This window comes from Bactrocera neohumeralis, chromosome 5 (assembly GCF_024586455.1).
Source record: "Bactrocera neohumeralis isolate Rockhampton chromosome 5, APGP_CSIRO_Bneo_wtdbg2-racon-allhic-juicebox.fasta_v2, whole genome shotgun sequence".
In the NCBI taxonomy this organism is placed as follows: Eukaryota; Metazoa; Arthropoda; class Insecta; order Diptera; family Tephritidae; genus Bactrocera; species Bactrocera neohumeralis.
In genome coordinates this window covers 49,393,389-49,408,461 of record NC_065922.1, presented here as the reverse complement: position 1 = coordinate 49,408,461, position 15,073 = coordinate 49,393,389, and the positions used below count along the sequence as shown (strand labels likewise).

Here is a 15,073-nt window from a genome sequence, read left to right as displayed (position 1 = left end):
CTAACAAGCACACTTGTTAAGGCTTCCCCAATCTATCTATGCTATCCTCTCCCAGCATCTTTGCTATATGTGTGTGTGCACTAGCTGTAAATCAATGTAGGTCCCCTACATACATACACACATACACACAGCTGTTCGTCTTTGTGCACGAAAATGTCCTTCAGACACTTATTCATGTGCAAAGCATTCTGCTGACATTCATCAGCCATTCATTTGAGTGGGCTTCAAGATTCATCCGCTGCCACTAACGTTATAGGCACACACACACACACACATGTACTTACAAGCCATACAAAGCCCTCAAACATCGTAACTAATTTTCAAGTGCAGGCATGTGCGCTGATTCGAGCTTGTCTGCATTTGCTGTATTCACACGTGTCGCTCGCTCTACAAAAGCTTGCTATCAGTCATTGTTGACTTACTACTACTACTACTACACACACACACACACACACACACACATAAAATTGCCCATATGCATATGCGCTAAATATGTAGTGGCACTATTACTTGGCTGGTACAAGTGCCCAATCGGAAAATGAGGTCATTCATGGTGAGTACATCATCAGCATAGTTGTCCACAATCTTGAATAAACGAAGAGCTTAAATGCATTCTTAGGTGGCTTGTTAGGCATTTTTTAAATTGATTATGCAGGCGTTGGTTTTTTATAGGTAGTAACCTACTGCATATCATACTGAGGTAAGCTTAAATCTTAGATGGACATACGTTTATTTAGGAAACGGAATCGGTAATGCAGTATACAGGTTTTGGATTTAAGACTTTAGCAGGCTGAAAACAATGCTACAAATACAGCGCAAACGAATCAGGAAGCTCAAATCTTACTCTTCCATATGTGTTACAGTGCAATTTGTGGAACTTATGAATACCTGTATGATGCTTTCTCTTACATTAGTCAAAGTGACAACTGAAAGTGTGAACAACGCTTGCCAACCCGTGTGGAGCTTGTATACACGGTTAAAAGAGATGAAGCTTCAACGGATCCACTCTGACATATTCGGTTTAAGTGTTCGCTTAATTGCAGCGTCTGTTCATCAGAGCAGCGGCTGCCAGCGGCCGTCGGTCTTGAAACAGGCGATTGTTCGCTGGGTTTGGGACTCGCCACGTAGAAACCACTCCAAAGGAAACAGAGACAACAGCTGCTGATGAAAGACTTCACTTTGGATGACGACCACAACAAACGTAATAAAGACTATGATTTAAGGGCGTGAACCTGAAACCGGTGTCTAAATTAGGAAGGTGTCGCTGCCCAGCTGGCTGATGTTCTCGTAAAAGTAAAGGTTGAAATCACCGTCATCCAAGAAATGCGATGGACGGGATAAGGAAGCAGGCGAGTATGTCTTGTGGCATTTATTACAGCGGCCACATATAGAAGCGCTAATTCGGTGTGAGATTCGTGGTGGAAGAAACACTCAGTCGTCAAGTCCTGGCATTTACTCCGGTGGATGAGCATCTAGCCATAATCCGCATCAGAGCGGAAGAGAAGGACGATATGACCAAAGATGCCTTTTATGAGCGGAGCGTGTTTTTGACGGCTGCCCTCGCCACGTTGTAAGCATTGAGCTTGGCAATTTTAATGTCAGGGTGGTCAAAGAAGATACATATATTTGGTACTAAAAATGCAAAATTCAGTCTCCATGGTGAAACGTCTCCAAATGGGTTGTGGTTGATCAACTTCACAGGGGCCCGAAATATGATTGTCTGTAGTACTAGATTTCAGCACAAGGAAATTTATTAAGCTACATAGCTACCTTCGGATCGTAAAGATGGACCACATGTCTCCTGTGTCCTTGCCGTGCGTACGCTTCGAGGACATAACATCGACTAGGACCGCTATCTTATTGTATCAAAGATCCGCATCCGATTCTGTACAACTAGGCACGAATGCCAAGAAGCAGAGGAGAGATACGACGTCGAAAAGCTACTATCACAACCGACAGCGAAACGGTTTTTTATTCGAATTGCACTCCTGCTTTTTAAGACCACTCACGAATAGCAAATACCCGTCTGAAGAACAACAAAGCGGAGTTGTTCGATGGATTGCCGACCAAGCTATACAAATACGGTGTCGAAGAACTGGTAAGAAGCATACATTAGCTTCTTTATAGAATATGGTCAGACGAAAGCATGCCCGATGATTGGAATCCAATCCACAAAAAGAGAGCCCCACAACCTGCGCCAACTACCTTGGGATAAGACTCCACAACATAAGGTTCTATCGAGCATACTGTGTTGAAAAATTAAACAAACTGATTGGACCTCATCAGTGTGCCTTCAGAGCTATAAATCAGCAACTGACCAAATATTCACCATGAGCCAAATTTTGGAAAAGACCCTTGAGAAGAGAATTGACACACACCACCACTTCGTCGATTTGAAAGCTGCTTTTGACAGCAAGAAAAGCAGCTGCCTTTATGCCATCAATCACAACAATATTAAAAAAAGTTCATATTTATATATTATAGTTTTTAAGGAAGCTTTATTTATAATAATGATTCAAATGGTTTTTCATAACAAAAATTAGGCAATTTTCTATCTTGAGTACACTGCTGAAGGAGACACAGCAATTTGAAATTTAATTCCTATTGCCGCTCTACACATCTTCCCGGTATAGAGCATTTTCATTCATACAAATTCACTAAAGAGAACCAGATAATCACTAGGAATCATGCACTTTGAAAGTTAATAGATTTTCAATGTAATTTAGGCCAAGCAAGGTTCCATATTGAACCATATTTTTCGTAGAACAGAAAACCGATTTTAAAGTAGGTCGCAGGTTTGCAATTTTGATAGAATGAAAAGATTTTCGGAGCTTTTTGGTTCGATAATTCTCTCTTTCACACATAAAGCAAATTTCGTGAATATTTAAAGCGAAAAATACTGCATTCAAATATTTTGAAATAATTTTTTGAAATTAATTAAAATGCCATTTACATAATATATTTTGTAGGCAATCGGATTACCTTGGCGCTGAATACACATACTTAGAAACACAATGTTGGCACCTTGACGGCTAAACAATCACAGCTCCTTTGTGGGCGACATTTGTGATGCCTTTACTAGCACGACAATCTAACTCCAAACTTCACATTCGACATGCGTAAGGTCGCAACAAAAACCGCAATCTTGGCGACCAATCACGCCAAGCCGTTGGTGTGTTATTGCTTGTGCCAAGCGCCGTGCTGACAGGTTATATGCGATTTCTTTAGTCAAGTTCTTTCACACAGCTTTGCAGCGAAAGACAACGAGAGTGAGTGGTGGAATTAATAAGTGGCATAGAATCAACTAACATGTCCCTTTAGTGCATTGTTCTTTTTTATGTCTGACTTGCATTGTGTGCTCGCCTTTATTTGCTTGGATTGTTGATAGCGACATGTTTGCTCTGCCATGTTTGACAGGCATAGTATGCGTGTGGATGTGTAGGTGTGAATTAGGTGTAAAGAATTGATTTGAATTTCTTTGGTAGCATTCAATGAATAATTCGAATTGGAATAAAATGTCGTCTAGCCACACGATTGTGCTATTCTGATGTTGTACGGCAAGATTGAAGTTTGCTCTGGGAATTCAGTGAAATTCTATCAAAAATAAATTGAATATAAAGGTGAATAGAATGTGAATTGTAGAGGAAATAGGTGAATAAATTATTCATAGATATACATTTTTAAGAAAAATTAAAAAACTTTCCTCATACCTTAGGACTTGTTATTGCAGTTTGCCTGAAATATATTCAAAATGTGTAACTGATTTCATTTGGATATATCGTAATTTCTTGTTATGCAGATTTTGATTTAAGAATTTTTAAAATCCTCTCAGAGTATTTTTACAACAACATAAATAGAACTAAAAACCTAATCAAAAATCTTAGTTACACTGCTAAACATTTTAGATATTTGAGTAATATATCGCTCAACTCATAAGTATTTCCAAATAACAAAACAAATGACCTAGAAAATAGTTTGAATGACGTCTAATATACGAAATAATTATGATTAGTTTGGGTAAATGATAGAAGGAAATGCTTAGGTCGGAGTAGGGATCCATTGCTTCCATAAAAAGGCCCAGTTGAGTTGGGGCAAACAGAGGGATTTAGTAAAATTTCCAAAAATAACACTTCTAAGCATGGTGAGTAAAAGAATATTTGTATTGTCCACAAAACGTTAACAGACTGGTAAAGACCAAGCTGATATCAAACCCCATTGCTTAAATTCAGACCATATCGACATATATCAGCATACTCAACACTAGCACTCCTCTTCATCTGCGCCTCAACGATTTAAAAAAGCGTTTAACACTCTTAAACAAGATGGGATTTGCAGAGCCGTAGCGAACGAAGAGTTCCCGAAAAAATCAACAACTTTACTCAGGTGCTTGCTATTGTATACTCGTAATACAATAAAAGTTCTAAGCAATGGCATCGAACTCAGACTGATGTCAGAAAGGGGTGCATGCTAATGCTGCATGCGAAAGCAAGTGTGTCATCAAAGAGATATCATGAGGTTTAAGCGGTTGGCTTGAAAATACGTGTCAGTTGGCTGATAAATACTCGAACATGTTTTTAAAGCTTCAAGCCGTAAGCGATTTTGTCGCATAAAGTGAATTTACCATATAATGAAAGCTGCAAAGGCACTAATTACGTGCTTAAGACGACTTAAGACGACAGTTCTACAAAAACGATCCTCAAATAAGTTGATGAGTTTTGCTATTCAGGCATCGGTTATCCAAAGGTGTAATGTTTGTGATCTTTCCGAAAATTGCAGTACCACAGAATGACAGTAAACTGAAATTCCAAAAAAAAAAACGAAAATGCGGGAGATAAGCATCTCTCAGGAGGAGAAAAGCGATCATTCGTGTAGAAAAATTATATGTTTTAACTAGGCATTATGGGAAGATATATGTATATTAGGGTGGAGCGATTTTATTAATTTTTGATTTCTGTTTCGGTATACCTGTAGAAAGTTGCTGTTTTAGGTAAATATTAAACACAAGAAAAATCAGTAATCTCATGCTATATTTAGAGGTGCCCCCATCGACTTGAAATTTTGAAAATTTATGCCAAATACTCATAAATTCGCAAAAATTTTATAAACGTTATTTGATGTTCTAAGCGATGCTATGTTAGAGTAAGATAGAAATTAAAACATATATATCATTATCTAACCATATTATAATAACATAGCTACGTTCCACACTTTAATTTCACATTCCTAATTTCACACTCCAAAACTCCCCCCATCCTATATGTTATGCTAATTTTCCCAGGCACTCACTTTCCACAATACCAGGCCGACAATATCAAAATAATAGTAGATTTAAGTAAGAAACTGACTGCGATCTGTCAATTCTGTACAGTCTTAAGTTTGAAGTCGAATAAAGTGGTTTGATTTAAAAAAAGTAAAATAACCTAAGTTGATACCTATGCTCTTTAGTCGCACGCTTACAGCAATTCACTTGTTCGCCCTTCATTTATTTGTTACATCAAATTTTACAGCTTGAGTCGGAATATTTACTGTAAATCGTATTTTTCATGTATATTTGATGCTTGTAGCTTAGCTTATAACTGTAATTAGTACTTATTACTTGTCTTGATTGTAGAAATATGTCACAAGTTAAAGCACGACAAACGACGAGGTGTCCTGTCTCTGGTTTGCCGGAGAAGTTACCTGTTTCTCACTTACCTACGTATAATGATCTGATGAAATGTTATCTGTTCATATAACATGAATTGAAGCCCGATAAAACAACAATGGAGCCATCAATTCTTGAAATATCTGAAAGATTAGCGGGTGAAGTTCTAAAAATATGGCAAAAATATTCACTGCCAACTGTAAATGTAAAAAGAATTTTACAATTGATTCGTTCCTACCACGACATATACAGGAGCTTAATGAAACCATAACAAGGCCGACAAACCAACATTAAATACCAAGAAAATATAAGAACGTTTATAACAGAGTCCCATAGATTATTTAATATCCGCAGCTGCAAGTGCAAAGATATCAGGAATTATTGCTGTTTAAAAGGGTGTCGTGTTGCCAAGGAGGAAGTAAGTTTCTTACTCGACCAAAGATCAACCAGATAAATGATGATAGGCGGTGTCGATATAGTTTCAACTGTGAAGAATAAGAAAAAACATCGGACCAGGAAACAACTATTTTGGTCATGTCACCTGTGAGTCGGGGACTGCTAAAAATATAAAAGACACTATATTATTATATTTGAAATCTAAGTCGGTAAATGTGAGTGAATTAGCTTTGTTGGGTGCGTTGGAACTGTAGTGGATACAGGTTTCAAAGGTGGTGTTATACGTCTGATAGAGCAGGAATTCAACAGGTCATTAACAGTGGTTTATCCGTTAATTGCATTCAAATGAGTTACCACTATATCATCTTTTATTACATTTAGACGGAAAAACTATAGGACCTAAATGCTTTTAAGGCGCCATCGGATCTCAATTATAAACTTGTCAAACAATACCGATAGTCGAATTTACCGTTATACCTACATTATTACCTGAAATAACTAGGGAAGAGCTTAATACCGACCAAAAGTATTTCTACGACATAATGACCGCTATCAGTACCGGCATGTTTTCTCCTGTTTAGCTAATATGGAAGCTGGAGCTTAACCATTCTAGATGGCTAACAACAGCTAATCGAATTCTAAAATTGTATGCCACTAAAACTGACCCAGAAGAAAAGCTAGTTGTATTAGCCACGTACGTTATGAAAGTTTACGGACCAATGTGGTTTGCAATAAAATGTAATTCATCATACATTAACGGAGCCAAAAACATATGGCAAACCATAATCTAAGTCGTTATTTGAATTCCGATATGAAAGCAATCGTTGACAAGGTAATCCAACGAAATGGATACTTTGGTCACCCAGAAAATCTTCTCATGGTCATGCTTGGTGCTGACGGAGAGATTATAAGAGATCTTGCATATCGAAGAATTGTAAAAGCAAGATCAGAGAAAGCTCGAAGACTACGCACGTTTAAATTATCTACATTCAACTTCGAGGCCAAAGATTACACTGAGATTATTATGTGGCAAGACTCTGATATAACTGATCCACCTCTAACTTTAAATATGTTTGATGAAACCTTGAAAGACATTGTCAACCGTTCTTGGTACATGTAAGGATATTATAGATTTTCTATGAAATACCCACGCTGTGGAGCGCTGCATCAAGTTGGTAACAGAAGCATCGAATGCAGTTTGCAGGAAAATAAACGAGATGACTTCATTAGGGCAAGACTGCTATTACGTCAACGAATGCCTCATTTCAATACAAAAAAAACAGCTTGATGTTTAAATGGTATTTTAAGTAGTGTAAGAGAATATTTTTCGTAATAAATGCTTAGAATGCCATTTTTTGTTTTATTTAAATGTTTGACGGTACTGGGGCACCTCAAAACATTAAGCCAGCTGTTTGATATTTCGCATGTTTATTTTATACATATATGTATGTATTTAAAGGCAACTTTTCATAGCTATGCCATTAAAAAACAGGAAAAAAAATTTATCCATACATTATCGCTCCACCTTAATGTATATATATATTGCTATTTAAAAAGGTGTATTTTACTAAGTTGGTAGGATTGTCCTTAATTACTATGTATGCGAAATATGAGCGCGATCTGTTAACCAGTTTGTTTACAGCAACTGCTGAATGATCTTCGAGCTCTTCAACTGATGAAAATATTAAAAAAGGAAAGAATATGGTGTTTGAAAATCGTGAAGCAAGTGTTAGAGAGATGGCAAGAAAGCTCCACAACCCTCGCGAGTTCGCTCGAATGATTTTGATGGATACTTTGGGTATGAAACGTGCGCTTGCTTGACTCGTTCCGATAAAGCTGTAAATTTTTCAAAAATAGTAGTGTAAACGAGTCTCTTTGGACCTTCTTTATCGTGCGAATTCCAAAACCACATTCATGGGGAGCATTATAACTGCCGATGAGATTTGGGTTTATGAGTTTGACATGCAAACAAGTCATCAATCATCGGAATGGAGGGAAAAAATGTGCCGAAACCACGCTAACGCGGCGCAAAAATCAAAGTAATGCCCAATGGTTTTTTCGATATACGTGGTTTGGTGCATCATGAATTTGTTTCGGACGGACAGACGTGCTATTTGGTCGTAAAAAATTGGGACTTTTAGGATTATTTTTGTAAAATTTATTGCAAATTCACGTAAAAAAAAAATATTTGTTTAATAGCCAACAATGCGAAAACTTCTTTTAATTTGGAAAAATGCTAAAAATTTTACTGATAGAGACGCAGACCAGAGTTTCGGAAAAAATAAAATTATTAGTTAGACCAGACTTAGTTTCATTCTGTTAAGCAGCAAAAAAACGTCGAAAAGTTTACCCATAAAAATTTTAAAATAATCGATATTAATTATTACTATTTCCAGTTAATAGAAAAAATCGTCGTTTTTGCCATAGTGGCTTTAAATACGCCCTTAAATTGTATTTATCAGTCAAAAACCCTTTAAAACATACATAACTGCCGTATGCTTATGTCATTCACAAACAATTTTTTGCCTGCTATGCATGCATGTGTTATTTATTTACATTTTTTTGTGCAGCCAAACATGACTTACCAAACAATTTTTTTCGCGTTTACATTGCCAACTCGTGCGCCAATTACAATGCGCTAGTCACAGCCTCCGACAACTGTCTGTCTGCCTGATTGTCAAACTGGCTGTCTGGTCGCAGAAATGCGCATCGCTTAAATTTATAAATAAACAATGAATTTGCGACAGCAATGAGTTACATTTGTCAAAAGCTCGCGTGTCCGTCACGCCGCTTTTTCACTGAATTTGAAATATTCAATTACTCATACGCCATGGCGTACAAGCGCTGGTGTGTAGCAGATATGTATTTATTTATGTATTTATTATTTAAACGGATATACGCCACTACATGTACATATTTTGTTTCGGCAAAATTTTCCGCTTTTTCAACTCACATTTCACATTTTATATTTTTTGGATATTTGCCGCAGATATTACGTTGCTCTTTACTTCTTTTTTGTGTAATAATTTTCAATCACTTTTGATTATGATTTTGTGCAACTTTACGTTTCTGAATTAGTTGATTTCATTCGATTTGTGGTAATTATGCTTTATTATTGTGTTGCCACTTTATTCACTCTCAATTACTATTGAATTTTTGTCGAATTTTATATATTTTCAATTAATTTGTTTTGCCGAAAAGTTGATTTCTAGGCAAATATTCTTTCGTGTTGCAAAAATAGGTTTTTAGTTTGTTGTTTGCGCTGTTTTTTGCTCTCTTTGATTTATTTGTTTGCATATTAATTTTTCGTCGATTTTTCTATTTGTGTTGTCGAGCTTATTGTGCCGTTTTATTTTGCATCATTGCCATTTGCTTGCACTTGTTTGTATAGTTTATTTTATTATTTTTTGCTCGCTCGTTTAGCACCCACATACACTAAAGGTAAACATTTCAGTCGAAGGTAAATATTTTAGCTTTTTCATCACTTTTGATATTTTAATGCATTTTTCATACTATTATTTTTTTCTCTCTCTGTTTCACTTTCATTATGTTTGTTCGTCATTTTAATTGCTGTTTGGTTTACTTTGTTTTTATGCAGAGATCAGTTTATTTGCAATTCGACGGGAACTAAAGCATGACTAAGGTAAAATATACTTTTTGAATTTGATGGTTTAGCTCTTAAATTTTGCTTGTTATTTCGAGAATTTGCAAATTTGCTAAACATTATTTATGCGCGAGTTGTAAAGGGTGTTTCATATGCACATAGGCTTATTGCGAAATTGAATATTTCAAGTTTCTCTCGCACTATTTGCTTTTAAAATTATGTAAGTTTACTGCTAACACGATTTAGAGAGAAGTTCGGTAGAATAAATATACAACTAAAATGTATAGAATAACTAGATATATAGAAAAACTTTTTGCTCTAGATTATAACTTGACTTTACAGAAAAAAACTTATTACGATTTTAATCATTAGATTCAAACCTACTAAAATATTTTGTATCTTTTCCAAACAAAAAACGGTGCAAGATTATTTGGATGACGCTAAAACGGTGAAAGTTTGCAGAAATACAATGTTAAAGGAGTCTCTTGAAGTGGAAATCTAGAGGACAAATTAACAAATATATTTTAAGTACTTAAGATGGTGACCTTTCAATATACTATATTCCTAAACAATATCACGGGTAATAAAAAATATTTTTTTTTATTTATGCTGGTTGTCTTTGTTAAGTTATATATTGAACTAGTAGGTCCGTAGGAACATTTTTCTTTGACTTCACAAAATTTCATTGATTTATCTCCAGCAGTTTATGAGAAAATAATTTTACAATTTTATCGACCTCTAAATTTCAACCTTCAAAAACTTTAACAAAAAAAAAAGAATCTTAACGAAATATTTATATTACGTGGTATGCATCTGATCCCCTTCCTAATGAACTGTTAATTTTCAAAATCGGAGATTTTTCGAAATTTTCATGGACCACTTGAAGTGGTTTGACCCATCTATTTCTGTTAACAAAAGGATATCGCGAAGCTGATAAAAACCCGTCTAACCTTGGTGGCAGCTACAAAAAAAGTAAGCAATGAATACAGCTGAACATTTTATCGCACCATGTACTTATGTACAAGTATATCAACATAAATTGACAATTGGACTGCCCAAATTTGTCCCCAGCGGGCAGGGGTAGAATTGCCGGCGGTAAGGTATGTCTGTCGTAAAAGGCGACTAAAATCCATATGCAATATATATGTTTTTTGGATCGAATTTGGATTTCAGCGTAGTATTGTCAGAAATATTGCTATATTACCCAGCTTGAAATCATATTATAGACTCTGAATGATATTCCTTCTAATGAAAAGACATTTGAAGTTCAAGCGACAAATGTCACCAGTCATTGAGTTTGATAAGTGATGAACTGGTAGTAGCAAGAGCTACAAGATCTGACCGGAGACTTAAATCTGGTACCACCGGGAGCAGTTAGACCTTGGAGTTCGCTCCAATCTGTTCATTGGGTTTGGCTCTTTGGAAAGATTCGTAATGGCTGTGGTTTAAACCTAAAGGTAGGTAGAATTGAAAATTCAGTTCAGTGCATTTGAAGATATTTTGACACAATCTTCCGCATTGAATGGTGAACCCCTATTCTTTTTCCTTCCTGGTGTAGATACTGCTTACGCGGTTATGCTCATAATAAAATAGCAAAGAAATAGCACTTCGGGGATAATTTATGAGTAAGGTATGGGTATGGTACAACGGGGAGCACTCCTAAAGACAACCAAAAAAGCAATCCAGTGGATCCTTCACAGATCAAAGGCGAGGATAAGAATGTTAAAAATATATGTATTGTTGCTCAGTTGAGAATTTTACGCAATAAAAAAACTAGTATTTTGCGTATCATATAATATATTTCTAAAAGTATAGCACCAATCTCTTTAAACCTACACGCTATAATTATAAATTTGAGCAAACATTTAATTATGTTTAATATTTCGTAGAGCTTCCAATTAAATTTAGACACTTTTATACTCAAAACATAATTGCGACAACAACATTTGCAAACGCACGCATCTCTCTACAACGAAGCAGTAAAAGCCACTGAGTTGTATGCTCTCTTGATTGAATAGAACACTACACTTGAGGTCATAAACCATTAAATGCACCATTAAATTTTGTGGAAACTGAATAGCGCTTTGTTGCTATTTTCTTTGTTAAATGACGCTGAGGGTAGAACGCAATTAGGGAAGGAAGCGTGGGAAGCCCATAAAAATATAGCATGTATATGCAGTCAGATATGTACAATGATTCTAAGTATTCATGAGTATATATGTACATGCATAAGTAGTTTGTGAAGAAAAAAAATGTAATAAGAATAATAATGATGCCACACAAAAACTAATTTGTGGCCATCTTTTTTATTAGATATATATATATTTTATATAATAATATATATATTATTACATTATAATAATAATAATATATATGTGACCTGGTCTACGGAAAGGGGGCTTAGGTGTCAAAAAAAAGGAGGAACAATTAATGAGATAACGAGAAACTGACGATTATTTTTAACAGCTTTTCCCAGAAAACTAGTTTTCGCACGTTAGCTCCCTTTTCGTAGACCAGGTCACACATATATATATTTTTTTTGTATTTTTTTGGATGTTATTTAGTAAAAACTCTATGATCATTCAATTCAAAAAGTCATATCAAAGTGAGCGTAAAGGCTATATAGATAATATATGTATCAGATATATATATATGGATTTATCAGATATACAAACTAGTATATGAGTGAAAATACGAAATCTAACAGTGATGATCTGTTAGTGGAAGGAAGCCAATGAATTATTTTTTATTATATAGAATAATATTAGTGGCTTTAACATTCTCTGTAAATTAAAGTCCAAATCTTCGTCCAAAATATATTTTATTTGTGTACATATCGTTGCTGTATGCAATGTATTTAACTTAAAGGGGTTTCAACTTGGTGGGATAAAAAAAATGGTTTTTACTTGTTTGCTAATTGAGACAGATACATGTTTCAAAGATGTGCTCCCAAAATTTGGAGTTGAAATCTGTTAAATGAAGAAAGTCATCGGCCGTTTGGTGGAGCGGTGTCCAGCGCGCTGATCCATTACGGTCTATTATAAACGCGTTTTTCTCAAAACCAAGTTTTTCGGGTTTGTGGAAGACTTAAAGGGCGTAAAAATTGAACAAATGAAATAAAATTTTCTGCACATATTCTTCAGGAGCTTATGATGGCACTAGAACTTGCTAAAATATTGAAAATTGTTCAGTAAAACAAATGCAAAGAAAAAGCAAAAAATCGACTTTTTTGTTCAAAAGTTATAATTTTTGTATTTTTCTGCCTCCCTCTCAAATACCACGGATTGCAAAAAACGTAAAAATTGAGAAAATATTTTTCGTTTACATTACAGAATTTATTTACGAGCACTAGGACTTCCGCTATGCGAACAAGTCACTGTCAACCTGCCGCCATTGTTCTATACCCCCCTTTAATGGATCACCAAAAAAAGTTTGCAATGCTTCAAAAAACTTTTTCGAACAACTGTGCCGCAATTTTGTCCTTTTACCTTTTATACTCTCAGAAAAATTCCAAAAAAAACAGCAGGTTTTCGGCTCCCCTTAAATGGGTCTTTGTAGCCTAAATTACACTGTGCCTAATTTTTTTTTACGTTAATAACGAAAAATAGGGTAGATTTGTACGTAATCTCTGCGTATGAGTAAAATATAGTAAAAGGTTAAGCTCAAAAAGGCAATTGTTGAATTATGGTTAATCTCATTTACAAATCTTCGAAAGGAAGCGATTTTTTATTTTGATAAAATACTTATCAGAATACAAATAAAGAAATGTTTGTGGCAGATTAGGAAAGAAGTTTTTCAACTCAATACTTTAAAGAATATTTTCCAAATATCTACGTTAAATAATGTAGTATTCGTTAAGCAAAACAAATATGTCTTTATTTACTAATTTCAGTGTATTTATTCTTGTTTTTGCTATTCAAAATAGCAGTAGAGTCACAATCTGATATGGTTTTTGTAATTACAAAAGGAAACTAAGGCATTTTGGTTCTGTCGTGCTTCCCTAACCAAATTTGATGACTTATGGCACGAAGGCAATTATAAATAATTTAGAAGGGACGTTGAGAGAAATATTTTTTTCAGATAAATGAACTTAGGTAGTGCAAAACTACAAACATGAAAATATTCTGAGCCAATGACAGTGGCGTATGAGCTACTTGAATGTAAATTTAAATAAGGAACCTGGGCATTTCATACAATACAACTTTTTTGTAGGAGGGGTTATTCCTCAATATACAATTGGAATTAAGCGTAGCAATCATCTACAGTATATATAAGATTAAAATTTAGTAGACGCAAATGCTTTGGAACTTTCGAATACTCATATAAAGCAGAAGAACCACGACCATTATCGCCGCGGGTTATAAGTAATTTTCTGCAGCTGTGGCGGTTTTAAAACGCGTTCGAAAATCTTTTCAAAATATTTTGCTAACATTTAACATTTACACCTTCGAATGCATTTATGTGTTTAAAAATTTTCTTTTAAATTTGGTCAGAAGTTTGCAATTGCCTTATAGCATTGCATTTGTTAGTTTACATCAAAACACACAAGTAAAAATGGACAGATTTTTAATCCAAACGTACAGGATACAATTGTTCGCATACACTTTTCGACTGCGAATGAAATCGCGCTTGCTCATAATTTATTAAACACGCAATTCCTTAGGACCCTAAGCCAATTTTAGTGATAAAATCGTTAACCTATATTTTAAATCACTATCACTTTAAACATTGCGCTTCCTAAATTTTTAAAAAAATTTTTTCTTTCGCAACACCGATTTCACTTTCTATATTTCATATTTGCTTTAGAATATTTTATATAATTCAGCATATGTTAATAACATATTTTTCTTTCATAATCCATGCAAATTGGTTTTAACTCAACTTCACTTAAATTCAAATCACCAATTTCAAAAATTTTTTTATTAAATTTTCGTTTTCACACACAGATTTTTAATTAAATCTTATTTCATTGTGATTTCATGCAAGCACTTTATAGAAAATCTATTTTAACTTTGGTTTTTTTTTATTTATACTCTTTTTCCATTCACACAGAAATTGTAAAAATTATCCAAGTTTGCTTTTTCAACCCGTTGAAGCAACCAAATCGTTTCGCGTGCAGCCTTCGACTGATTGCAGCCAACACAATTCGTTATGTGCTGGTGAGTTGCCTATTGCTAGCAATGCTCGGGGTCTTTACAGCAGACAAGCACGCACTTTGAGAGCGCGACGCTCACGCAATGCTGTTATTAACAGCTGCTGTTGTGTATAGTATGTTAAGCAGAGCATTAAAGGAGAGCCTTAAAGTACATAACCTCGAATTTGTTGAGGTTATCTGATCGGCAGACTTCATTCATTATTAACTGACAGGAGCATAGGAATATTTATGTATTGCTATTATATTAGTGACGATAACATTTTATTTACAGAAC

At 34.9% G+C, this 15,073-nt stretch overlaps 1 protein-coding gene across 1 annotated transcript in view; it reads right to left on the bottom strand.

Moving 5' to 3' along the window:
• The window catches only part of LOC126760510 (uncharacterized), a 141,514-nt gene extending 126,762 nt beyond the window's left edge, over positions 1–14,752 (bottom strand). Inside the window, exons 1-2 of the mRNA XM_050476190.1 lie at positions 13,963–14,752; positions 8,626–9,678 (exon numbers count right to left, since the gene is read on the bottom strand). The gene's annotated coding sequence lies outside the window, so the exon portion shown is untranslated. The remainder of the gene's footprint in view (positions 1–8,625; positions 9,679–13,962) is intronic.
• Between the last annotated feature and the right edge of the window lie 321 nt (positions 14,753–15,073).